This window comes from Moschus berezovskii, chromosome 14 (assembly GCF_049115385.1).
Source record: "Moschus berezovskii isolate FMDL1 chromosome 14, NW_MosBer_1.0, whole genome shotgun sequence".
Lineage (NCBI taxonomy): Eukaryota > Metazoa > Chordata > Mammalia > Artiodactyla > Moschidae > Moschus > Moschus berezovskii.
In genome coordinates, this window is record NC_142473.1 from 81,294,397 (window position 1) to 81,320,607 (window position 26,211).

The 26,211-nt window shown below is 40.3% G+C and overlaps 1 protein-coding gene and 1 pseudogene across 3 annotated transcripts in view; one reads left to right on the plus strand and one right to left on the minus strand.

Moving 5' to 3' along the window:
• CSTPP1 (centriolar satellite-associated tubulin polyglutamylase complex regulator 1) overlaps nucleotides 1-26,211 on the plus strand; it is a 202,451-nt gene that overhangs the window by 95,641 nt on the left and 80,599 nt on the right. The window lies entirely within an intron of this gene.
• Nucleotides 25,310-25,379, minus strand: LOC129554970 (U6 spliceosomal RNA; annotated as a pseudogene).

The following is a 26,211-nucleotide window of genomic DNA, read 5'->3' on the forward strand; positions in this document are numbered from 1 at the left end:
CTGTACAATAGGATCTTGTTTATCTGTTTAATGTGTAGTTGTTTATGTCTGCTAATCCCAAATTTCTGATTTATCCCTCCCCCACTCCCTTTCCCCCTTGGTAACCATAAGTTTGTTTTCTGTGTCTGTGAGTCTGTTTCATAAATCAGTTCATTTGTGTCGGATTTGAGATTCCACATATAAGTGATATCATATGGTATTTGTTTTTCCCTTTTCTGACTGACTTCCCTCACTATGATAATCTCTAGGTCCATCCATGTTGCTGCCAATGGCATAATTTCATTCACCAAGGCCACGTTCTTAACAACTCCGTTTGACTGAACATATGCTGCCCCCAGTATCAAAGGGCTTTGTGTCCTGTGAAGCTCATGCTTTCCCCTAAACATGGTAGGACTCTATGATTTGTGTGATATTTTCACTTCTGACTCTGGCACAAGCATGGAAAACAACGGAAGGTAGATAGTAAGACTGAAGCCAGAGACCAGATAGGAGTTTAATTGTAATCAAACAGGACGTGGCTGTGGAGATGAAAAGTTATTTCAGGAGTTGGTTTGGCAGGACTTGCAGATTTACTGTGAGTGAGGGTCTGGGAGAGAAGAGTCGAAAATGAACGCCAGAAGCGGAAACGTTGAGTTTTATCCCTCCCCTCCGTTTTTCCTTTCATTTTCCCTTTCACCTTTTCGGTTTTACTCTGGATTTGCTGAGGTTTTGTCTTCATTGTCTAGGTGTATTTATTCACTAAAAAAAATATGTATGACGGGCTACAGTCCCTGGAGTCGCGGAGGACATAACTTAGCGACTAAGCAACGATCAGCGTGGGGTTAGACAGAAATCCTTGCTCTCGTGGAGTCTGTGGTCTGATCATCAGAGACTGAAAGTGAACGTGAAAGGCGCTCAGTCGTGGCCGACTCTCTGCGACCCACGGACTAGACAGTCCATGGCATTCTCCCGGCCACGATACTCGGGTGGGGAGCCTTTCCCTTCTCCAGGGCATCTTCCCAGCCCAGGGATCGAACCCAGGGCTCCCGCATTGCGGCCGGATTCTTGACCAGCTGAGCCACAAGGGAAGCCCAGTCAGAGATTAGGGGGGAAAAATCCCTGCTTTTATAAAAGGAGCTCACATTCCTGGAATCGGGGGATTGCGGTAGGTCTTGATGGCCCTGTGATAAAATCCTGTCACTTTTTCTCTAAAATATCAAATGGTAATGGTGGGTTTAGTGATCTCAAGTGAACACGCAGACGTTTTAGGCTGAGATGAAGCTTTGGTCTGACTTCTCTGTGTAGTTGCCTCAAAGTTCCACTTGATTATGCTGGTCACTAATCCTCATGCTCACCGCTGAAGAGCCATTCTGTGAGGATTAACGGTGCTTACTGCAGGAGTGGGGTGGCGGTCTTGTTTGAAATATTAAAGAGCGTTTGCTGCTTTTGTAATTTTGTAAACAAACAGAGAGTGGAGTGTGGCCTCTTCACTCTGAGGCCTCCTCTCCCCGTTCTCTCCCCTTGCCCCACCCCTTCTTCACCTCTCCTCATTTTCCCCAGGAGCCTGAGACGGCCAGGAAACAATTTCTTCAACCTCAAGTTCCTGTTTCCTAGCTCCCATTTTACTTATTTCTTCTCTGTTCCTAACTTTCTCTTCTTTTCATTTTTACTTCCTTCTTCAGAATCTCTTCTCCAGAAAGAACACTGATGTCACCTTGACTCTGTCCGTCTCTCCTTCCAATAACTTTCATCTTTTCCTCTGTGTAATTTTCCCTTTTTTTCCATTCTGGTCACTGGGGCTGTCACACACGTCACATAAGCATTTCTGGAATGCTTTTGTCACCGCCTCCTCTCCCACCCAACCCTGCTCGGCCCCCTTAGGCTGCTGACCTCTCTTTATCCGTTTAGGTCTTAGTTTAAATGTCAGCTCCTTAAAGGGGGCTTCTCAGTGACCCTTCCTCATCTGAATTAGATGACTTCATTACTCTTTTCAAATCATCCTGTAATTTTTTTAGCCATCATTTATTATAGTTTCTGACTAAATATTTTTTGCATGATCCTTTACTTAATGTACATTTCTCTTATTAAATTGTAACCTTTATGAGGCTATTCCTGACACCTAACATATGTAAGTGATTTTGTTATTTAACGTGAAGGTTCACCATTTCCCAGTCACTAGACAGAGGATAGAGCATTGAATGGTTTACATTATCATCCCTTTTATTAGGGTGTAGGTTCGGTTTCAAATATCTGCTTTTCATATCTAACTTTTTAATACTGTGTAGGAGACGCTTTAATAATATTAATTGCTGCTTATTGACCATCTGACATATGCAATACACTAAAGCATCATGTTTAAAGTGCCCCAGTAAAAAAAAAAAAAAAAGTGCCCCAGTAGAAACTGAACCCATTCAAAGCTATACTGTATTATCATGTCTTTTGTCTATTTATTTTTCACCGTGCTGGGTCTTGGTTGCTGTGCGCAGGTTTTCTCTAGCTACAGAGAGGAGCAGCTGCTCTCTAGTTGTGATGTGCGGGCTGCTCATTGTGGTGGACGTCCTTGTTGCGGAGCAGGGGCTCTAGGTGCCCGGGCTTCAGTAGCTGCGGCTCGTGGGCTCAGTAGTTCCTGCTTCTGGCTCGAGAGCACAGGCTCAGGAGTTGTGGTGCATGGGCTTGGTTGCTCCGTGGCATGTGGGTTCCTCCTGCACCAGGGATCGAACCCGTGTCTCCTGCATTGGCAGTCAGATTCTTTACCACTGAGCCACCAGGGAAGTCCAAAAACGATACTATTTTAAATGACACCTAATTAAAATAATATTCAATATCCACTGGTGCTTTTAAACAAGGATTAGAAAGATTTATGTCATGAACTGTAAGCCAGCTTTAAACATTGGTGAGGGTCTGGTTGGCGACACTTCCTTCCCTTCTTTTGTATTCTGGTCCAGCCTTTGTGCTTTGAAAGAGATCACAAACTAGTGGTCAGCTGACTATACGTGCCTTGGCCTGCAAATATGTTTTCTTTGGTCTGCTGTGTTTAAAAATATGTATTTTTAATTAGATGCCAACATTTAACAAAAAAGTCTCGATTCAGTTTCGCTTAAAAATGTAAAGTCTTTCCAATACTGCAGCCACATTCCAACAGAGAGACAGTTCGCCAGGGCGGAGGTACAGCTGCTCTCTTTAGACAGGGCATGTGGCCTCAGATTTACCACCATCCCCAGCTGCCTGGCTTCACCCGCTTATGTTTCCTGCCTGGCCTCTGTAGGCATTTGAATTTGCTATCATTGCTAGAACTTCTTGGTCCATTTATAATCACTTGAAAGGTAAAGTTACACACTTAATTCAGGACACGGAGTTAGGATCCTATTCCTCAGCTAGATTCTTTCTCTTTTCACCTTGTTATCATGATGTCTCTCAAAAAAATTCATAATTAGAAGGGCCCTTAGAAATACTCTCATCTTGAAACTAAGTCTAGGGGGATTTTAATATTCTCTTTTTTATAGTAAAATATGCATAACATAAAATTTGCTATTCTAACCACTTTTTAAATTGAGAAATCTTCTTTTGGTGGTAAAATATAAGTAACCTAAAATTTACCATTTTAACCATTTTAAGTTACAGTTCCTTGGTATTAACTATATTCACACTGTTATAAAACTATTACCAGCATCCAGCTCCTTGTCTGCATCTTCCCAAAATGAAACATTTTACCCATTAAAAAATAATTCTACATTCTGCCCTTCTCCAGCCACTGATAACCATTGTTTTACTTTCTGTCTCTGTGTGTGTGTGACTATTCTAGGTAGCACATATTAGTGAAATCATACAATATTTGTCTCTTTGTGCCTAACTTATTCCACTAAGCATGACGTTTTCACAGTTCACTATGTTGTAGTGAGTATCAGAATTTCATTCCTTCCTGTGGCTGAATAATATTCCACTGTGTATAGTTCATATTTTGTTTATTCATTCATCTGTCAGTGGACACTTGGGTTGTTTCCACCTCTTGGCTATTGTGAATAATGTGCAGCACAACCAAAAAAGAAAAAAGTAGTGATGTAAATTTTTGCGTCAAAGGTGATTTACTTGCCTAATTGGTGAGTAATCACTTTGGAGAACTCAATGAACAATTTTCCCAGCTAGTTTAAAAACTGTATTGTTTGGAGAAAAATAAATGTATCTTATAACATCTCATATGAGTTGTCCAATAGTGTTATTTCTTAAAAGATGAGATACTTAGGTGCTGCTGTGGATTGAATTGTGTCCCCCCAGATTGATATGTTGAAGCCGTAAGCCCCAGCGTGACTGTGTTTGGAGGTAGGGGCTGTCAGGATGTCATTAAGATTCAGTGAGGGCATTAGGGTAGGGCTCTTCTCCAGTGGGGTTAGCATGCTTATAGGAAGAGACAGCAGAGAGCCTGGCCTCTCTCCCCCATGCAAGGAATGGTGAGAAGATGGCCTTTTACAGCCAAGGACTGATTCCTCACTGGAACTGACCCTGTTGGCTCCTCGGTCTTGGACTTCTAGTCTGCTCAACTGTGAGAACAAAAATTTCTGGTGTTTAAGTCACCCATTCTATGGTATTTTGTGACAGCAGCCTGAGCAGACTAATACAGAAGCCATCTTTCTACTTACAATTTTTAGACAGAAAAATTAATTTTATTTTGCATGTTGAAGCCAAATCCTGTTTTGATTCATCACTAGTGTTTTATCTCATACAACCACTAGTGAGGTTGTAAGTATATTAGTCTTGTAAATGTATATTGTGCTATTCAGTTTATTTAAAATATTCGTAAGATTTCCAAGTTGATAAACTTTAATGGATATACTTAAGGCAGAAATAAGAGTAATTTTTAATTTTATTTGACTATTATTTCAACAACTTATATCAGTTAGAAAACTTTAGTGCAAAAGAATAAATTCAGATAACTCTGAAAGGTCTCACTTAGAAGCCTCATCCTAATAAAATTCATAGTATGTATCAATTTCTACAACATTGTCCAATAGAGTTTTGAAACCTGCCTGCGTAATGTTAACTGCTACTGCTCATCTACACGCATCCGATGACACTGTAAGGCCTGTGTTCTCTATGATCCACTGTGCTGTAAGTTTTTTTCTGATACTGCTTTTTCAGTCCCGATACAAAAATAACTACATTTATAGCACTTTATTTGTTAGCATGTTAACATTTAAAGACTTCTGTTTTATAGTTATCAAGAAATGTTATGGAGTAATAAATCTACTTTGTTTGGTTCCATGACCGCATCATATAGGAACAAGGAGAGGGTGGTAACATCTGTACTCTCATCCAGTAAAACTGGAGATTTTATGTAATCATAGCCTTTGTACTAATGTAGTCCTGGATTGAAAAGAAAAAGACCAAAGCAGATGAAAAGCTTCCCCCTCAGTGACACGTTCACAAGTGTGTCATTTACACATATGTTTATGGAAAAGCCCCAGGATGAGTTACCCTGAGAGCGCAGGTTGGTAGGGGTCCATATCTAAAAATTTACTACTAACGTATTTAGTGTACATTTTGTTTTTCTTATAAATTTTAAATAAAGGCATATTTTTAACAAGAAAAGTATTAATATTAAACGTCTGTAGAACCTTACCAGTGTCTCTGTAAAAGCTCTAGTCTGGTTTAAAAACTGCTTCCATGCACCCCCTATCACACAGGTATAAATTGAAGCCTCATATCTCCCATTCTTCTGACTCTCACCAAGTGCTCTTGCCATTAGCATCAAGTTCTCTCTCCCTGATGCTTAATGAACATATATATATTTTATGTCATTCAGTCTCTGAGGTCAGTGTATAACTTTCTAGCCCAGAATGTGATCAAATGAGTTAAGGTTTAAGAATGTATCTCAATTATATGTGATTTTCTATCTTCTTTCATTATCTTAACAGATGGAGGAAAGTTTCTTTAAGTTCCACTTTGCCTGTCTTCAAGAGAAAAAATTAAGTTATTCCATCTTTTATTTAAAATAAAAAAATCATGATTCTTATTACTGAGGGAAGTATGGTACTTGTGTTACTGCATATTTCATGCTTTGAAGGACATAAGCAGAATTTGCAAGTTCTTTGAGAATACAACTAAAGGTTTTTGTTTTTTTAATCAGGCTAAAAAGTGAGACTTTACCATGGGATGTTATTAAACCCATTTTCTACAGTAGATCGACCCCAAAACCAAATGGTACCTCTGAGGCTTCTGAAATCTCTTGCTCCCAAGATTCAGTTAGAAACAAAAGTAAATGACTAAATTAAAGTTTACACACTGTGAGTCAAAGTAAAACTACCTTAGGTTAAAGATGTCAGTTTAATAAAGCATACTCAAATTTGGTTGTTTTGGTGGGTTTTAAGCTGGAAGTGTATAAAAGCAAGTGTAAGTAGTGTTGAAAATTTAATCTTTTCCAGTTTTATTTTGCTTGGCATAACCTGCTCTTCCTTCCCACTGCCGCCACCTGACCCTAATTTAGAGCCCTAACTAACCACATCGGAAAGGTTGTCAAACAGACAGATTCCTTGATCCTGTCTCCAACCTCCTAAATCAGAGTCAGCAGGGGAGGGACCTGGGAATTTATTTTTTAACAAGCATTTCAGGTGATTCTTAAAATCACTCAAGTGTGCGAAGTATTGAATAATTTCTTAACTTTCTTTTCTTTTGCTCCAGTCCTTGCGCTACATCAGCAATTTTTAAGCCAGCTCGCATGTCAAGTTCACTAAGGGAGTTTTTAAAGACTGCTGGTGCCCAGGCCCCATCCCAGAGTGATTTAATCAGAGTCTTATGGTTTGGGACCTATGCTTTTTTTTTTGGAAATATTTTAAATAAAAGAAATTTTATTGCAGTACAGCACTTAGAGAAAAGTGCAAAATAATAAATGTACAGCTTAATGGAGTTCTTGAAAACAAACATACTCATGTGATGTCCCTCCAGATAAAGACAGAGAATATTACGAGCACCCCAGCTGCCTCTCCCAGGTCCCCCTCGTCATGAATCCCCTCTTGGTCACTGCTAGTCTAACATTTATCACTATAAACTAGGTGTGTCTGATCTTGAACTTTATGTAAGCTAGAATCATGGAACAAAGAATACTCTTCAGGATCTGGCTTAGTTTGCTCAACATCATACTTCTGATTTGTTGTTGGATTTAGCTGCAGTTTGTTCTTTTTTATTGTTGTACAGAATTCCATTTTATATATAAACCAGTTTTTTAATCCCCTCTGCAGTTAGGTGGCATTTGGGTTGTTTTTTCAGTTTCAAGCTAGTACAAACAGTGTGGCTCTAAACATACTTTTGTATGTCTCTTGGTACACAGATTTCTGTTAGGTATGTACTTAGGAGTGGAATTGCTGGGAATGTGTATGTTCAGCTTCAGCACATATTCCCAGGTTTCCAAAATGATTGCACCATTTTCCACATTTTACTGTAGCTTGTGAGAGTTCCTGTTGCTCTGGAACTTTTAGTGGGGCCCATGCGTTTTCAAAGCTCTGCAGGTGATCGTGATCCACACTGAAGCTTGAGAACTACTGCGAGACCTTATATAAATACAGCTCTCTAAAGCACAGCCCTGGAAATGTGAATCCCATTACGTTACACGCAGGCCAGATCTAACCTTTCCACCCACCACTTTCCTACTCCCAGCTGATGCTCACCACACACGGCCATTCACTTTCCCCCAAACGCTCCTCATGCTTTTCCCCAGCACACCTTCGTTTTTTCTTTTCTGTTTGTGCAGAACTTTCTCGCAAGTCTGTCACATTCCAGAGCATCTTCACGCAAACCCAGCTCAAGTCATGCATCTTCCAAAAGTCCTCGCGCTTCCCACCTCCTCCCCTCCTTGCAGGGCTTCCCTGGTGGCTCAGTGGTAAAGAATCCGCCTGCCGATGCGGGAGATGCAGGTTCGATCCCTGGGTCAAGAAGATCCCCTGGAGAAGGAAATGGCAACCTACTCCAGTATTCTTGTTGGAGAATCCCATGGACAGAGGAGCCTGGCGGGCTACAGTCCATGGGGTAGCAAAGAGGCAGACACGTCCTGGCACCTAAACAAAACCAACCCCTCCTTGCCCTCACTTCTCTCCACATGCAGTCTCTCTTAGGACACTTGTTCTATCATATTTACATTTCGTTATTAGCAAACGTATAATGTCTTTCCTAAGACATCACACAGGTTAGATTAAATCGATTTTTATGTCTTTCCTGCCTCTCACTCCAGCTCATAAATTTGTAATGTCAAGCTCCATATGAAACCTTCAAGAGAAGACTTCAAATTGGGTAGAGCTGTGTAACCAGGGTTACGTTAGTTTTCCCAGGCCTTAGTTTTCTCATCTATAAAATGGAGCATATACTACTTCACCATTGTGCAAACTAAATGAGATAACGGACTAAAGCACTCATTAATCTTGGCACAGAGTAACTGGTTCATCAATGCCCGTGTCTGTGTCATGTGGTAAGTGTCATTGTTAGTTTCCTTCAGGGTGGAGGCAGCATGGTTTATCTCTGAAGCTCTGTTCAGTGCCTCTGCTTGTTGCGGGTGCTCGGTTCAGGCTGGGAGAATAAATTCATGAATGTCTGCTGGATGGTTGCATGGGCCAGGCTTATTTATAGTCCCTTTCCAGTAAGCCCGTCTTGGAAGAAGTCAAATTTCAATTTAACCATCAGAGACAGAAAGTAGGATTTTTACTAAAAACTTTTTATAACTGCATTAAAAAGGCCAAATCCCCAGTTTAACCATACAACAGCTGCTCTCCTTCTGCTGCCAGGAAATAGGGAAAACCCTCCAAGAGCTATTTGCTGTTTGTTTGTTCATCTTCTGATAAACATGCCGTGACTTGGGGAAGGCACACACTTCGCCTGCAGGCGAGCGTGGGTCTGGGAAGCTGCAAGTAGCGGCAACGAGGAAGAAATCCCCCACTCTGCGGGAGAGGCTCCTGCAGGGACTCAGCAAAAGCCGTTTGCCGCTTTGCCGAGTTATTTACCAAGATGAAGGGGCTGGGTGTGGCTGGCCTGCGAGTCCTCCTGGGAAGTCACTTTAAGAATCTCTTTAATTTCCTCACCCTTCATCTTTGTTCTCTGGCTTTGCTGCAAGGGTGCAGGCAGTCGCACCCACTTGGCTGTGGTTCCCAGCACACTGAATTCTTTGAAGCTGGCTATTGAAGCCAAGGATTCCCTGCCCTGTTCTTTCCCCCTTGCCCTGATTTGAAAAACAGTTCGGGAAATTCTCATCTGGCATGGAGATTGATGAGAAGAAACCCTGTGGGCTGTGTGCTCTTTTCTAGATACACAGGACCAAGAAGGGTCTTTCGACTTTTAAATTGTCCTTTCTCAAAAACCCAGTATTGATAGACCACATGTGAACAAGTTATACAAAGTAGGCTTTGCCATCACCACTATCGTTTAAAGGTATTTTATTGCTAAGAGGCTGTATAAGTGAGACAGAAGTGATACCAGGGAGTATTTATCACCATCTATGTCGCTTGCAGGAGGAATATAAGAATATACTTAACTAATTGAAACCTCATGAAAGATGTGTAACAAACCATATGAAGATTAATGGGTAGTCCACGAAAATGTTTACCAGGTGTCTAATATCTTTTAAAATATGAACAAATAAATGACTTTAACCAAGTTGTAATCAAAATGGGTCTGATGACAAAAGAATTAGCAACTTGAAAAATATATAATCCCAGTGTCCAAAACCTTATTTGTCATGTAAGTTGGCCAATAATTCCTTGGAAGCATGTTTCTGTTTTTAAAATAAAATTAACTTCAGGAGGCAGCGATGGACAAGGAAGTAATACAATTTTAGGAAGACTCCAAAAATCTACATTTATTGCCTCAAGTGGCAGAACAGCAGAATGGTATAATACCATTTATATATATTTTATGTCTGTATGTATTTATATGCATACAAAAATGTTTGGAAAGAGGTTTACCAAAATGTTCTTAGTGGCTTTCTTTCAGTGCTAGAATTTTACTTATTTTTTTCCACGGATTTTTATATTGTTTGAGTTTTTTAATGACTGTGTACGCGACTGAACTGAACTGAACTGAACATTTTTATAATCACAGTAAAAATAAAGCTATTTGGGGGACTTCCCTGGCAGTCCAGCAGTTAAGCCTCCACACTTCCACTGCAGGGGGCGCAGGTTTGAGCCCTGGTCAGGGAACTAGGATTCTGCCAGTCACACGGCGCGGCCCAAACAAACAACAGAAAAAATACCTGAAACACAATGAACATCAGCTATCATCATTTAAAAAAATAAGGCTATTTTTGTTTTGAAAAAAGATTTTGTTCGACCATCTGCCGTGGGCCCACAGAGGTACTAGGAGTCGTGGGGATTAGAAAAGAAGGCTGTGGCCTAGCCACCAAGATGTTCACATTCTACTTGGGAAGACTCCTTAGGGCAGTGTGGTATAGAGTGATCAGGGGTCAGAACACCTAGTTCAAAGAAGTGCTGGAGCCTACCAGGAAGAGGAGAGGTCGTGTGGAAGTTTTCACTGGAGAGAAGAGGTTCGAGTTGGACCTTGAAAGCTGAACAGAATTGACCAGGAGGAGGGCAGGAGGACGTTTTAGGCAGCTTGAGCACTGAAGGAGTAATAATGGTATTTGAAAAGACAGTGGGAAGCCAGTTTACCTAGAGTAGAGTAAGCAAATATAATTTGAGGTAGAGAAATTTGCTTTCTTGACAAGTTTATTCTATATCTTTATTTTGATACATTGCAAATTATCGTTTGGTATACTTGAGCGTTTTAAAAAAGGATGTCTTAGGAAAATAAACACAGTTGTTTTGAATATTGACTCTAAAGTGACATAAAGATTAGGCTGCTGTGAACATTTCATTATTTTTGGTGTTCTGAGAATGAAAGCCTTCAGTGCGTGTGCTCTCTAACGCTGTCACTTCAATCCATATTTCAGTTCAGTCAGTGGCTCTTTGTACAGGTTTTTAATTCATGATTTATATGTTCCTACTTTCTTGTACTAAAAATCTAAAAGTAGAGTATGAAGTACGAGGGCCAAAACAAAAACAAAATTTTACTTTAAAAAGAGACGTTGAAGTACACTGCTGGTGGGGGTGTGAACTGATACAGCCACTGTGGAAAACAAGTGTGGCAGTTCCTTTAGAAACTAGGAGTAAAATGGCCACATGGCCTGGCGGCACCACCTCTGGACACACACCCTGAGAGAGCAAACCTGAGGAAGCCACGTGGGCCCCGGTGCTCGCTGCAGCTCTGTTTACAGCAGCCAGCACGCAGACGCAGCCTAGGTGTCCGTGGACAGCTGAGTGGGCAAGGACGCCGTGGAGCATGTACACGTGGAGTACCACTTGGCCATGAAAAGGAACACATGTGAGTCGGTTCTAACGAGGTGGATGAACCTAGAGCCTACGATACAGAGTGAAGTCAGTCTGAAAGAGAAAGACAAATACTGTATATTAATGCATATATATGGAATCTAGAAGGATGGCACTGGGGAACCTGTTTGCAGAGCAGCAGTGGAGACACGGATTATGGACAAGGCTGGAGGAGAAGACAGCGGGTGAGATAAATGGAGAGAGCAGCACGGATGCAAACACACTAATCCAGGTGAACAGCCAGCCCATGGGGATTTGCTGTATGACTCGGTGAACTCCAACTGGGGCCCTGTAATAACCTAGAGAGGTGGCAATGGGCAGGAAGTAGGAGGAGGGTTCAAGAGGGAGGGAATGTACACCTATGGTTAAGTCATGTTGATGTATGACAGAAATCAAACCAACACTGCAAAGCAATCATCAAAAATAAATATTAAATAAATAATAAAAAAGACATTAAGGGACTTTCCTGGTGGTACAGTGGGTAGGAATCCGTCTGCCAATGCAGGGGATACAGGTTCAATCCCCGGTCCAGGAAAATTCCACATGCCTCAGAGCAACTAAGCCCATACACCACAACCACTGCGCCCACACTCCAGAGCTCCCAAGCTGCAACTGCTGAAGCCTGTGTGCCCTAGGGCCTGTGCAACGCAACAGGAGGAGCCACCACAGTGGGAAACCCGCACCCCACAGTGAAGAGTAGCTCCCACTCATTGCAACTAGAGAAAACCCATGCAACAGTGAAGACCCAGTGCAACCAAAAAAAAAATTAAATGAAAATAAAGAGTAAAATTTCCCTTAAAAACAAAGACATTAAGATTGAGGCTTTTTAAACAATGGAGTTAGGATTTGCTTTTACTGGTTACTTGGTTAACATGATTACTTTAAATGTGTAGTATAGACTCTAAATACTGTGGCCATGTAAACTATACTTACCATGCAAATGAGTCTTTCCGAGAACTATATGGTTGAAATTTTAAATACAAAACGTCAACTATAAAGCTTTCCTTTTTGAATTCATGTATTGTTAAGTACTTTCAGTGTTCAAAGCACTGTGCTAGGTGATGAAGGGTATGCAGAAAACTCACATCCATCTGTTCATTCTTTCAGCATGGGTAGATGATTGTGACCTCTGTGCCAGGTATTATTCTAGGTGCTGGAACTAAAATGATAAGGAGGAAATAGTTCTACTTTTAAGGAGCTCATCGTCCAGTTGGAGAGAAAATTGACATGTAGTAAACAGTTATAGACCACTGATGGACAGTGTCAGGTCAAATACACATATTTATTTGCACTCTATAGAACACACTGAATTTACAATAAAAGGGGAGAAGAGATATAAAGCCAAAAGAGAAGAGAGGACAGTGATTGTTGTTGGTGGTGTTCAGCCACTAAGTCATGTCCAACTCTTCCACACCATGGACGGCAGGAAGACAGGCTTTCATGTCCTTCACTATCTCCCAGGGTTCACTCAAACTCATGTCCATTGAGTTGGTAATGCCGTCCAGCCATCTCATCCTCTGTCGCCCCCTTCTTCTCCTGCTCTTAATCTTTCCCAGCATCAGGGTCTTTTCCAGTGAGTCGGCTCTTCTCATCAGGTGGCCAGAGTATTGGAACTTCAGCATCAGTCCTTCCAATGACTATTCAGGGTTGATTTCCCTTAGGATTGACTGGTTTGATCTCCTTTCAGTCCACGTGATAGGTGTGAAGTAAAATTTACACCTATCTGCTGGTTGACTGCAGATGGATTAGTAGGAACTGTTTTAGCAAAGAAAGCTGCTGAATGACTTACAAAAGAGAAAGGTATTTGTTCATGCTGGGTCAGGTACTCTGAAACTAGGGGTGTGAGGAGAGCTGAAAACAGGATTTTGTGAAAGCCCTTATAAGAAACTGTTAGATCCTCAGAACCTCTTCTCCACATAAAGCATCAAGGTCAAGTGCTTCTTTCTCCATCCGGTTGAAGGTTGGAGCAGCCAAACCGAAGGAAGTCTCAATTGAAGAATACCAGGTTCAGAGCAGAGGTGAGATAGTCTCGTGAAAACAAGGAAATAAACCAGTGGTCTACAGGCCGTGTGTTGATACCTCATCCCCACTTCCCTTGCTTAGTTCTCAGAATGCTGGCTGCCAAATGGATATTCCCCAAGCGTGAGTCTGGAATATTACCTGGGGAAACTAAAGTAGCCCCTGAAAAAGTCCCCACAAATCTGACAATGGAGCTCAGTGTCAGCAAGCTCCATCCATTCAGAAAACCAGCTTTTTGACATCTTACTCTAAATATGAATGGATATATTCCTGGATCACCAGCCATGTGGAAGAACTCTCTAACGTGATAGCCGGAAACCACGGCCAGACAAAAAGGGTAGACCAGGGGGAACTCAGAAGAAGCAGTGACAATACAAGGATCAGAAGGAAACTTTAAGAAGGCTCTCATTAATATCATCAGGGAAAACAGGGAAGATATTGGATCCATTAAATAGGACTAGCCTGCCATACGTTTCAGGCTATATATACATGTATATATACACATACACATACATATGAAGAAGGAAATGGCAACCCGCTCCAGTATTCTTGCCTGGAGAATCCCAGGGACAGAGGAGCCTGACAGGCTACAATCCAGGGATCGCAAGAATCGGACATGACTTAGTGACTACACCACCACTACCACACATATGTATAAACATAAATACACATATATATGTATTTTCTTCAAAGAACAAGAAAGAATACTTGAAAATTAAAATTTTAATAGCATAAATTAATATATATAATAGTATAAATGAAAAATTCAGTAGAAAGGCTGAAGATAAAGTTAAGGAAATGGCCCACAAGAGGCAAAGAAATAGAAAATAAGAGAAAATTACAAGGAATTAGAGGCCTACTCCAGAAACATCTGAAAAATTGGAGAAAAGGAATGAGAATGCAAATGGGCTTCTCAGCAACAATGCTGGAAGTTGAAAATCAGAAGAGCAATAGAGCAATGCTTCCAGAATTCTAAGGGAAAATTATCAAATAAAATTATTAATCAACTATGAGAACAGAATACAGATTTTTAGTTAGGCAGAGCTTATAAATTTTAACTTCCATGCAGCTTTTCTCATGAAACTACTGGAGGACATGTTTCACCCAAAAATGAGGATAAATCTAAAAAGGTGAAATTATAGGATCTGGTAAAAGCTATCCAACACAGGAAGGAAGTAAAGGGAATTCTCAGGATGATATTGAAGGTTAAGTCCCAGGATAGTCATTTGTGCAGGAGAGGTAGATAGCAAACAGCTCAGATTGCAGTGTCAGAAATCTCCAGGAGGAATGCCTACAAGAAAACATTAAAAATAGAACTGATGAAACTGTTGTGTTAGATTACATTCGGCTGGAGAATTTGAGATAAATACTTCAGTCAAAGAAATAGTAATTAATACTTACAAACTCCAAGAAAACCAAGAACAATGTAACTCCAAAAGAAACAAAATGTTGTATAAAAAAAGAATATGTATTAATAGCACAGCTTGTGGCTTGGCTGTGAATAATATTTATGTAGTATAAAAGTATAAATACTGAATATTTTAAACTAGAATTGTTACTATTGGTTCAGTTCAGTCGCTCAGTCGAGTCCAACTCTTTGCAACCCCATGGCCTGCAGCACGCCAGGCCTCCCTGTCATCACCAACTCCCAGAGCTTGCTCAAACTCATGTCCATTGAGTCTGTGATGCCATCCAACCATCTCATCCTCTGTCGTCCCCTTCTCCTGCCTTCAATCTTTCCCAGCATCAGGATCTTTTCCAATGAGTCAGGTCTTTGCATCAGGTCGCCAGACTATTGGAGTTTCAGCATCAGTCCTTCCAATGAATAGTCAGAACTGATTTCCTTTAGGATGGACTGGTTGAATCTCCTTGCAGTCCAAGGGACTCTCAAGAGTCTTCTCCTTGTTAATATATTAGAAAGATGGAGGGATGGAAATGTGTGTGGGTGGTAAAAAAGATAATCTACCCATCTTCAGCTAAGAGTCCAAAGATAATATCTAAAATTTAAAACTTGAGAAATAGCAGCATAAGCATATTATTAAGAAATGATAAGTGAAGAACAGAAGACTCATTGAGTTTAAGTGGAGTTGGTTACAAGAGTTGCTACTGTAGTTTGGTTTGGAATCAATTGAGTTTGAAAAGCCAGTGAACCTTTCAAATGAACTTGTCCAGCAGGGATTCAAGACTGATGAAGAGATTTGAAGTGGAATATAAACAGAATTTAAAATGTGTGAAAGGATGAGATCACCGAGGAAGGAAAGTGTAGGGAGCAAGAAAGGTAAGGACAGAACTTTGGGGAATGTGTATATTTAAAGGGTGAGAGAAGGAAAAAGAGTCAGGGAAGAAACAGAATGCAGGGAAAAAAATAGCATTAAATACCACTGTATAAGCCAAAGGAAGAGTTTCAAGTATGGAGGGACAACAGTATCAGCTGTCACAGGTGAAGACCTAAGAAAAATGTCCTGTGAATCTATGGGGATTGGGAGATCATCCATAACTTTCAAGAGGACAGTTTTGAAGTGACAGAAGCGACACTGAAGGGGCCGCTCAGTGAATGAGTAGTCAGGGAGAGGAGATGATGCATGCAGCACGCTCTCCTGAGAAATTGGGCTTTGAAAAGCAAAAGAAGAAAGTAGCTTTAGTAAGATTTTTAAATGAAGGGACCACTCAAACATACGTGGGTAGATAGCAAAGAGTTAATGGAGAAGGTAAGATGAAAGCTGGAAGCACAAGGCGGATAACGGGCAGAACAGGATCCCAGAGAGACCGAGAGAACGTGGACTCGGAGCACAGACGGAGAGTAAGGGGGAGGGAAGGAAGAGGTGAGGGTAAGTGGAGACACACGGAAATTTAAGGTATGGAGGAAGGAAACTGAAGGATTAAATTAGATGGCTTCAGTCTTCTCAATAAAATAGGTTGTCTGCTTAGCGTGGAGGGGTGGGGGCAAAGGGTTAGTTTAGAAATTTGAGAATGGAAAATGTCTGGGGCAGCTGCTGTGAGGAATGCAATACAAAGTTCAAAGGAGATGACTGAAAGGATTACCCAGTAGCCGTGAGCATCCAGTCGAGGTTGGATTGTATGAATTTGTAATAAAGCCAATCAGTATGGTTTCTGGACTTCCTCCAAGAACACTGTATTTCCAAAAATTGTATGGGCCATCATCTTGGCTAGGGAAGGGCTTCCTATAAGTGTCTTAGGAGACATCCCAGGGTTCAAAAACTTCAGAAAAATCCTTGCTCAAGAAGAGTTACTGCTCTGGAGTACCAAAGAGCAGGTTTGCTTGTGGGTCATGCAGAGGTCTTGTGGAGAGAATCACGGGCAACAAAAAGCAAGATATTCAAGAGACTTAAGAGAGACAGAGCAGCTTGGTATCGAAAAGATCTATAGCTGCATGGATACCTAGACACAAATCTGAGGGTGGGAGCATGTTGGAGAACATCTGGAGTCAGATGAAAGAAGAAAGTGACATCATGTGAGATTATACTGTAGGCTACCTAGCCAGATGGAAGAACTAGATAAAGCATTCTTGATGCATATCATAAAACTGGCCTGAGTCAGGAGAGCATGGCAACAGGGATTTCAAACCTCAGGACATAAGTTCCAAGCCGCATTCAGTCAATAAGCAATATACTTGATAAATTCTTTTTATTTCCTGTTTATGTTTTTCTGATCATTAAAGAACCACTTGCCTATTACAGAAATGTACCAGTACAACAAAGTATAATGAAGCAGAAAAATGATTACTCATAAACCCGCTACTCACAGCACTCACCCTTAATACATTTGCTAATTATTTCGAGGTTTTTTTTTTTCTTTTTAGCTTAAACAATAGAATTTTATTTTCTCACAGTCTGAAGACCTGGAGTCCAAATCAGGGTGTCAGCAGGTTTGATTGCTCCTGAGGCCTCTCTCCTTGGTCCAATATTTTTTATACATTGTTTTTACATAGTAGAGATTATGCTGAATAACATCTGTATACCTAACTGGGTTTTTTTAATATAGAAGCTTTTCCTCATGTCTGTTTCTCATATATCTCATATATATCTTCATAAAGATCTGAATTTTTTTAATTTTGAATCTTTGATTTGCCTTCATATTATGTTCCTCTCTCAAAAGGAAAAAATATGAGATAGGAATTCTAGCTGTAATTGTAAAAACAAGTTCACTATTTACTGTTTGCTATCATTATTTTCGGGGCTTCTCTGGTGGCTTAGTGGTAAAGAATCCACCTCCCAGTGCAGGTGACATGAGTTTGATCTCTGGTTCAGGAAGATCCCCGGGAGAAGGAAACGGCAACCCACTCCAGTATTCTTGCCTGGGAAATCCCATGGACAGAGGAGCCTGGTGGGCTGCAGCCCATGGGGTTGCAAAAGAGTTGGACATAGTGAATAAAAAACAACAATAAATCATTATTTACATTTTCTAAAGATACCAATCAATACTATTAAGCAGGTCACAAAAAGGAATGAATTTGAGCCAGTTCTAGTGAGGTGGATGAAACTAGAGCCTGTTATACAGAGTGAAGTTAAGTCAGAAAAAGAAAAACAATATCATATATTAATGCATATACATGGAATCTAGAAAAATGGTGCTGATGAGCCTATCTGTAGGGCAGCCATAGAGATGCAGACATAGAGAACAGACTTGTGGACACAGCAGGGGAAAGGAGAGGGTGGGATGAATTGAGAGAGTAGCATTGAAACATATGTATCACCATGTATGTAAAATAGATTGTTGGTGTTCAGCCACCAAGTCGGTCCAACTCTTTGTGAGCCCATGGACTGCAGCATGCCAGGCTTCCCAGTCCTTCACTATTTCCCGGAGTTTGCTCAAACTCATGTCCGTTGAGCTGATGATGCCATCCAACCAACTCACCCTCTGTTGCCCCTTCTTCTCTTGCCCTCAGTCTTTCCCAGCAGCAGGGTCTTTTCCAGTGAGTCGGCTCTTCACATCTGGTGGCCAAATTATTGGAGCTTCAGTTTCAGCATCAGTCCTTCCAATGAATATTCAGGGTTGATTTCCTTTAGGATTGACTGGTTTGATCTCCTTGCAGTCCAAGGGACTCTCAAGAGTCTTCTCCAGCACCACAATTCAAAAGCATCAATTCTTCCATAGCCAGTGGGAATTTGCTGCATCTTGCAGGAAGCTTAGCCCAGTGCTCTGTGACAACCTAGAGGGGTGGGATGGGGTGGGTGAGAGGTTCAACAGGGTGGTGACATTTGTATACCTATGGCTGATTCATGCTGATATATTAAGCTACACAACATTGTAAAGCAATTATCCTCCAATTAGTGCTTGCTTCGGCAGCACATATACTAAAGCAATTACCTCCAATTAAAAATAAATTTTTTAAAAGGGAAAAAAGATAATAACCCTCTAACAAAACTGTATCTTTAGAAGAAGAGGTGATACATTTCCATTGTTCAATTATAAACAGGAATCTTGTGTCACTAAGTTTAAGAGGATAGAGGAAAATTTACTTTCTTGTTAAAAAAATTACTATTAGGCAGGAGAAATAAAGACATAAAAATCTTAAAGAAGGAAAAATTATATTATTTGCAGGCAATACAGTTGCTTACTTGGAAAGCCAAAGACAACCAAACTGAAATCTATTATAAACATTATGAAGGGAACTTCCCTGGTGATCCAGTGGTTTAGAATCTGCCTTCCAACACAGGGGACACAGGTTCAATCCTTGGCCAGGGAACTAAGATCCCACATGTCCTGTGACAACTAAACCCCAGCACCGCAACTCTGAGCCCACATACTGCAATGAAGATCCAGCATGCCCCAACTAAGATCTGATGCAGCCAAATAAACAAACAAACCAAAAAAATTTATGAAGATTCAGCAAGGTGGCTGGACAAAATATACTAAAACCAACCATTTATTTAAAAATAATAGCCTTTATATAATCAAACAAGAAGAAAAATCCCTTCCTATAGCAAAAGAAGATAAAATACCTGGGAATAAACCAACAAGAATATGCAAGAACTGTATGAAGGAAGCCTTAAAACCCCATTGAAGAACTCAAAAGAAGACTTGGGCATATGGAAAGGCATACTCTATTCTTAGAAAGAAAGACTTAACCATCATAAAGCTGTCAGTTCTCCCTAATTTAATTTATAATTACCATGATCTCAGAAGAATACCAAGAGGATTTAATTTTGTTTGCTTATGTTTTGTGAGACATGCTGATTGTAAAGCTTATACAGGAAAACTAAATAGGCTAGAATAACCAGGAATATCCTGAGAAAGAAAAAAAATAATAGAGTAGCAGCTCCTTCCAGATATTAGAAACTATTCTAAGGCTATAATAATTCTACTAATAATAACTAAGGCAAAACACTGTGTGCCAGGTACTGTTTTAAGCACTTTTGAGATAATTCATTTAATCCTCACAACAGCCCAAGGAGATTAACTTGCTCAAGCTCACAGAGTTAATGAGTGGCAGAGGTTGAATTTAAACTCGGGGTACTCTGGCTCCAGTGTACATGCTCTTCGTAACTATGCCATACAAACATTCATTACTAGAACATGAATAGGTAGGTGAAAAATCAGTGAACCAGATTGAGAAGTCTAGAAATTGACCCAAATATGAAATGGAGTTAACCTGTGCTGGAGAAGGGAGGACATTTAAAATCAATGAGCATAACTGTTCACCGTCTTTTAAAAAGTGAAGTTGGATTCCTTCCTCACACCTTACATGAAAATAAATTTACAGATGGATCAAAAATTTCAGTGTGAAAAAATGAAACCACGGTGGCCCAGTGATAAAGAATCCGCCTGCCAACGCATGAGACATGGGTTCGATCCCTGATCTGGGAAGACCCCACGGGCCTCAGCGCAACTAGGCTGTGCGCGTGCGCGTGCGCGTGCTAAGCGGCTTCAGGCCCGCCCGACTCTTCGCGACTCCATGGACTGTAGCCCGCCAGGCTCCTCTGTCGCGTGCACCGCAAGCATTAAGCCTGTGCTCTAGAGCCTGGGAGCCGCAACTACCGAGCTGACGTCCCGCAACTCCTGAAACCCACGCGCCTGGAGCCTGCGCTCTGCAACAAGGGAAGCCACCCCAATGAGAGGCCGGCGCACCGCTCTCCACAACTGGAGAGAAGCCCTAGCAGCAATGAAGACGCAGCACAGCCAAAAATAAATAAGTAAATTTAATTTTTTTTAAGTTAAAAGGAATATAACTCTTTTTTTTAAAAGATGAATCTATAAACGTGCTCAAAGAAACCACAGGAAAATACTTTTATAGTTTAATAGAAGGAGAAGCCTTTCTTAATATGGCTGACCAAAAAAAAAAATCAAAGCTATAAAAGATTGGTATATTTCATTAGATTAAAAAGGTAGAAAATCTGCTTGACAAAAAAATCCTGTAAATAAGAAAAAAGATTAACAACAAACAAGAAGTATGTGTAACATATCACAAGTGAAGGGCTAATTTCCTTACATACAGAGTTCCTAAAAATCAATAATAAACGTTCTAAAAATTCAGTAGAATATTGAATGAAGAAAACAAAATTCACAGCAAAAAATGGTATAAGTGATTCTTTAAAAAATATTTAATAATAGCTTGATTGAAATATAACTCACATGACATACAACTATCTTATTTAAAGCATGCAATTCAGTGGTTTTTAGTATATTCACAGAGTTGTGCAACAATTACCACAATCAGTTTTAGAGCATTTTCATCACCCACTCACCCTCAAAAGAAACCATACTCAGAAGTAACTCTAATTACTAAATTACCCTTACTCTTTCCACCGGTCACGGACCTACTTCCAGCCCTAGGCGACCACTAGTCTGCTTTCTGTCTCTCTGGATTTGCCTGTTCTGACATTTCATATAGAAGGACCCATACAGTGTGTGAACTTCTGTGTCTGGTTTCTTTCACTTAGAACAGTATTTTCAAGGTTCATCCATGTTGTTTCATGTATCATATCCATACTTTAGTTCTTTTTTTATGGTCAAATAGTATTTCATTGTATGGGTATACAGTTGATATTTATCTGCTCATCCATTGACAGACATTTGGGTTGTTTCTATGTTTTTGGCCATTATGAATAATACTGCTGTGAATATTTGTGTGTAAGTTTTTGTGTGAACATAGCTTTCCCAGGTGGCGCTAGTGGTAAAGAACCCTCCTGCCCAATGCAGGAGACATAAGAAAGGTGGGTTCAGTCCCTGGGTCAGGAAAATCCCCTGGAGGAGGGCATGGCAACCCACTCCAGTATTCTTGCCTGGAGAATCCCAGGGACCGAGGAGCCTGGCGGGCTACAATCCATAGGGTTGCAGAGAGTCAGACACAACTGAAGCGACTGAGCTCGCAAGCAAACACGGTTTCTTTTCTCCTGGGTGTTTACGTGGTAGTGGGGTGCTGGATCACATTATTCTATGTTTAACTTTTTAAGGAACTGTTTATCTGCCCGTGCGCGCATGCTAACTAACTTCAATCGTCTCCAACTCCTTGCAACTCTATGGACTGTAACCCGCTAGGCTCCTCTGTCCATGGGATTCTCCAGGCAAGAATACTGGAGTCGGCTGCCATGCCTTCCTCCAGGGGATCCTCCCAACCCAGGGATCAAACCCATGTCTCCTGTGGCTCCTGCATTGCAGGTGGATTCTTCACTGCTTAGCCACCTGGCAAGACTGCTTGCCTACTAAAGTGGCTGCACCATTTTACATTCTCACCAGTAATGTAGGAGAGTTACCATTTCTTCACATTCTTGCCAGCACTTGCCCTTTTTTTTTTAAATATAGTTGATGTACTGTATTATGTTAGTTTCTGGTATACTACATAGTGATTAGACATTAGCATCCATTATGAAGTAATCATGATAAGTCTGGTATCCATCTGGCCCCATACAAAGTTATTATGCTCTTACTGACCTTATGCTGCGTGTTACATCCTTGTGGCTTATTTATTTTGTACCTGGAACCTTGTACCTCTTAATCCACTTCACCTCTTTTGTCCCTCCCCACCCATCTGTTCTCTGTGTCCATGAGATTGTTTTCATTTTGTTTTGTTTTTTTAGATTCCAAGTATAAGTGAGATCACATAGTATTTGTCTTTCTCTAATTTCACTTAGTGTAAAGCCCTCTGGATTCATCAGTGTTGTTTCAGATGGCACGATTTCTTTTTTATGGCTGAGTAATGAAATTAAAAGACGCTTACTCCTTGGAAGGAAAGTTATGACCAACCTTGATAGTATATTAAAAAGCTGAGACATTACTTTGCCAACAAAGGTCCGTCTAGTCAAGGCTATGGTTTTTCCCGTGGTCATGTATGGATATGAGAGTTGGACTGTGAAGAAAGCTGATCGCCGAAGAATTGATGCTTTGGAACTGTAGTGCTGGAGAAGACTCTTGAGAGTCCCTTGGACTGCAAGGAGATCCAACCAGTCCATTCAAAAGGAGATCAATCATGGGTGTTCATTGGAAGGACTGATGCTAAAGCTGAAACTCCAATATTTTGGCCACCTCATGCGACGAGTTGACTCACTGGAAAAGACTTTGAGGCTGGGAAAGGTTGGGGGCGGGAGGAGAAGGGGACGACGGAGAATGAGATGGCTGGATGGCATCACCGACTCTGTGGACATGAGTTTAAGTGAACTCCGGGAGTTGGTGAGGGACAGGGAGGCCTGGCGTGCTGTGATTCATGGGGTCGCGGAGAGTCGGACACGACTGAGCGACTGAACTGAACTGAACTGAATATTCCATTACATATATGTATACCACATCTTCTTTATCCATTCGTCCATCAATGGACACAGGTTGCCCCCATATCTTGTCTATTGTAAATAATGCTGCAGTGAACACATATATTGCTGTGCAGATAAGTTTTTGAAATAGTTTTTTTGTTTTCTTTGGATAAGTATCTAGAAGTGAAACTGATGGATCATATGTTAGCACTGTTTTTAATTTGTTAAGGAGCCGCCATTCTGTTTTTCATAGTGACTGCACCAATATACAGTTGCACCAGTAGTGCACAAGGGTTCCCTTTTTTCCACATCTTTGTTATCTTTTTTTGATGATTGCCATCCTGACAGGTGTGAGGGGATATCTTTTGTGGTTTTTATTTACATTTCTTTGGTGATTAGTGATGGTGCATGTTTTCATCTGTCTGTTGGCCATCTATGTCTTCTTTGGAAAAATGTCTGAGTCTTCTGCCCCTTTTAAATTGGATTATATGGTGTTTTGATATTGAGTTGTTTGAGTTCCCCATATATATTGAATATTAACCTCTTATCAGATACATGACTTACAGATATTTTCTCCCATTCTGTAGGTTGCCTTTTCTTTCTTCTTTTTTTTTTTTTTGGCCATGCTTTATGGCATACAGGATTTTAATTCCACAATCAGGGATCAAACTTGTGCCCCCTGCAGTGGAAGCACGGAGTTCTAATCACCAGGCTAACAGGGAATTCTGCTTTTTCATTTTATTAGTTGTGTCTTTTGCTGTGCAGAAACTTTTTAGTTTGATATCTGTCTTGTTTATTTTTGCTTTTGTTGCATATGCTTTTGGTGTCATATATCCAGAAAAATTGGTGCCAAGATCAATATCAAGGATGTTTTCCCTTATGCTTTCTTCTAGGAGAAGAAGAAAGTTTTAGGTCTTACATTAGCCTTTAAACCATTGTGAGTTATTTTTTGTGTGTGATGTAAAATGGAGGTCTGATTTAACTATTTTGCATGTGAGTGTCCAGTTTTCCCAGCACCGTTTATTGAAGAGACTGTTCTTAGCTGTCTTGCCAAATGTTAGTTGGCTGTACACGTGGGCTTATTCCTGGGTTCTCAAGCTTGTTCCATTGTTCTGTGTCTGTTTTTATGCCAGTACCATACAGTCTTGAGTACTTTAGCTTCATAGTATTGTTTGAAATCAAGACGTGTCATGCCTCCTGCTTTATTCTTCCTTCTCAGAATTGCTTTAGTTCTTCAGGGTCTTTTGTGGTTTCATATGAATTTTAAGATTTTTTTTTTCTATTTCTGTGAAAAATGCCATTGGAATTTTGATAGGGATTACATTGAATCTATATATGGCTTCGGGTAGTATGAGCATTTTAACATTATTGATTCTTGTAGTTGGTGAACATGGATATCTTTGCAATTGTTTGCGTCTTCAATTTCTTTGATCAAACTCTTGCAGCTTTCCATGTACATATCTTTTACTTCCTTAAATGAATTTATTCCTAAGTATGTTATTGTTTTGGATGCTATTGTGAATGGGATTGTTTTCTTAATTTCTTTTTCAGGTAGTTTGTTGTTCGTGTATCAAAATGCAACTGATTTTTGTATGTTGGTTTTGTGTCCTGTAACTTCACTGGATTTGGTTTATTAGTTCTAACAGTTTTGGGGTTAGATTGGAGTTTTTAAGGTTTTCTATATATAAGATCGTATCATCTACAAACAGAGACAGTTTTACTTTCTCCTTTCTGATATGGATGCTTTTTATTTCTTTCTCTTGCCCAGTTGCTCTGGTTAAAAATTGCAGTACTGCGTTGAACAGGGATGGTGAGAATAGGCAGCCTTGTCTTGTTCCTGCTCTTTAGAGGCAGAGCTTTCAGCCTTTCACCACTGAATATGGTGTAGGCAGTGGATTTGTCCTATACAGCCTTTATTTTGTTGAGGTACTTTCCTTCCAAATCCAATTTGTTCAGTGTTTTTAATCATGAAAGGAAGAGAATTTTGTGGATATATGTTTTTATTTCTCTTGGGTAAATATCTAAGGGTAAAATCACTGACAAACCATTTTCCAAATTGGTTGTACTGTTTTACACTCCTATCAACAATGTCTGAAAATTTCACTTGTTACACATCCTGGCTAATATTTGGTGTTGTCAATCTTTTTTCCCCCAACTTTGAGATATAATTGGCATATAACATTCTGTAGGTCTAACGTGTACTATGCAATGATGTGTATATTGTAAAATGGTTACCACAGTACAGTCATCTTTTAAAACATGAAATGCTTCACAAGCTCGTGTGTCATCCTTGCACAGGGACCGTGCTAATCTCTCTGTGTGTGCTCGTTCGCTCAGTCATGTCCGACTCTTTGTGACCCCGGGGATGTAGCCAGCCAGGCTCCTCTGTCCATGGAATTTTCCAGGCAAGAATACTGGAACGGGTTGCCATTTCCTACTCTAGGGAATGTTCCCGACTCGAGGATCAAACCTATGTCTCTTGTGTCTCCTGCATTGGCAGGTGGGAAGCTCCCGTTGGCTCAGTGTTGTAAAGAATCTCTGTGTTGTGCCAGTTTTAATATATGTTCTTCTGAAGCACGCAGTCATTGGTTTTAACTTCTTGTTTTCTATTGGAGTATAGTTGGTTAGCAATGCTGTGATAGTTTCAGGTGGATAGCAAAGGACTCAGCCATATGTATACATGTATCCATTCTTCCCCAAACTATCCTGCATTCAGGCAAGCATAGTCTTTAATTTCAGCCTTTCTAATGGGTCTGAAGTAGCCTTTCTAGTATCTCATTGTGGTTTTGATTTGTGTTTTCCTGATGACTAATGATGTTGAACATTTTTTTATTGTTTATTGGCCATTTCCTCTGTGAAATGCCTCTTCACATCTTTTGCCTATTTTTCACTGGATTATTTATTATAATCATCAAAACAGTTCTTTATATATTCTGGTTGCCAGTCAGATGTATGTATTATAAATCTCTCTCACTCTTTGGCTTATTTATTTCCTTAATGTAGTCTTTTATAGAGCAGAAGTTTGAAGTCTTATTTTCTGAATTTTTTCTTTTATGGTTAGGTCTTTTGGGTCCACTCTAAAAAACCTTTGCCTTAAATATGTTTATAACACTATGACTCTACATTTTCTTCTAAAAGCTTTAGAAATTTACTTT